Here is a 1,876-nt window from a genome sequence, read left to right as displayed (position 1 = left end):
GTAGAATAATTGAATTCTTCTTCCTACACATCTCATGAACAACAAATATCTGGAATTATTTTGTTTTTGGCATGTCAATTTTGACTTTATTCTTAAATGTGTGCTTATGTAAGAAATACATGGTTCTAAAATTTCACAATTCTTTTTAACTTATTTGGGTTGAATTGTCTAGTTTAAGAAAATCAATTACACTTTACATATAAAAAAATGTTCTGTGCTCAATTTGGCTGCACATACACTAAAATTGGAACATACAGAGATTAGCATGGTCCCTGCACAAGGATGACATGCAACTTAGTGAATCGTTCCATATTTTTAAAACAACAGATGCTGGAAAGGATGTGGCCAGAAGGGAAGCCTATTGCATTATTGGTGTGAGTGTACACTTGTTCATCCACTTTGGAAAGCAGTTTGGAGGTTCCTCAAAAGACTCCATATAGAGCTCCCCTATTACACAGCAATCCCACTTTTGGGCATTCATCCAAATGATCACAAACAAGTCCATACTAAAACAACCACCACAGCAATGTTTATTGTATCATTATTTGCCATAGCTAAGATATGGAACCAACCCCGATGCCCCTCAGTAGAAGAATGGATCAAGAAAACATTCTGTGTGTGTGTGTGTGTGTGTGTGTGTGTGTGTGTGTGTTTGTGTGTGTGTGTGTGTGTGAATGTACACTTACTCAACCACTTTGGAAAGCAGTCTGGTGAGTCCTCAGAAAGCTAAATATTGACGCTCCTTATGGCCCACTCATACCACTTCTAGGCATCTATCCAGAACAACAGGTATCAATATTCAAGGACACATGCACCTCCATGTTTATCACAGCACTGTTCACAGTAGCCAGGATATGAAAACAACCCATATGTCCCACCAGAGATGAATGGATCCAAAAACTGTGGTAACTATACACAACGGAATATTTTCCAGTCATTAGAAAGGACAAAATAATGGCATTAGCAGGGAAATCAATCAACCTACAAGAAATCATGTTGAGTGAGGTAAGCCAAAAGCAAAGAGACAAACAGCACATGGTCTCCGTGATAAGTGGATTTTAAATCCAAAATGTAAGGTGATATGACAAAATTAACAACACTTAAGAAACCAAGGACTTCCACTCATCTGATTGAATCACTACTAAATAACCCCATTCTGCTGATCAAATGTGCACACTGAAGTGAAACCAGGAAGATGACACAGAACTAGAGGGAATCAGGGAAAAACATACAACAGCTGGATCCATCAGCTGCAATGGACATTGACCAAAATGAAATAAGCAACTCACTGTCACTGAAGGGAAGGAGGGACCAAGTGGGAAAGAGGGAACAGCTGATGCTCTGCAAAACAAAAGAAATGTACATATTTCAAAACAAAAGAAGTATACATGTGGAAGAAATAACTCTATTGCAAAGCTCAGAGAACTCATAAATGTTGTAGACCATGATAGACAATTTACTCCATCAAAGTTAGAATGTGTTTGTGACTTTAACTAAGCATCACTATCCCACAATATTGTGAAATTTGGGAAATTATGTAACCACTTAATCACAAGAAAAACATTTGAAAAAATGATGAAGGTGGAAAACTAAGTTGCTCTAAAAAACAAAAAAGGAAAATGTTCTGTGTGTATATGTGTACACACACACACACACATATTACATATATATACATATATATATGTATATATATTAATTCTATGCCTCCGTCAGAAAGAATGACATTGCCCAATTTGTTAGGAAATGGAAAGACTTGGAAAAAAATTATATTAACTGATGTAAGCCAAGTCCAAAGAAACATAGGTCCCATGGTATCCCTTATTTGCAATAACTAGTATATGTCTGGGATAAGCAGAAAAGTTGAAAAAACTATGTG

The 1,876-nt window shown here is 36.5% G+C and overlaps 1 non-coding gene across 1 annotated transcript; it reads left to right on the top strand.

The window, feature by feature from the left end:
- The first annotated feature begins 214 nt into the window (after nucleotides 1-214).
- LOC122097222 lies at nucleotides 215-317 on the top strand. Its single transcript, XR_006145495.1, has one exon. It is a non-coding gene; the product is annotated as a U6 spliceosomal RNA (small nuclear RNA).
- The last annotated feature ends 1,559 nt before the right edge of the window (nucleotides 318-1,876 follow it).

Source organism: Dipodomys spectabilis, unplaced genomic scaffold, assembly GCF_019054845.1.
Source record: "Dipodomys spectabilis isolate Male_0828 unplaced genomic scaffold, ASM1905484v1 ptg000418l, whole genome shotgun sequence".
NCBI lineage: Eukaryota > Metazoa > Chordata > Mammalia > Rodentia > Heteromyidae > Dipodomys > Dipodomys spectabilis.
Note: the sequence above shows the minus strand (reverse complement) of the source record. Positions and strands in the feature narration are given on the sequence as shown.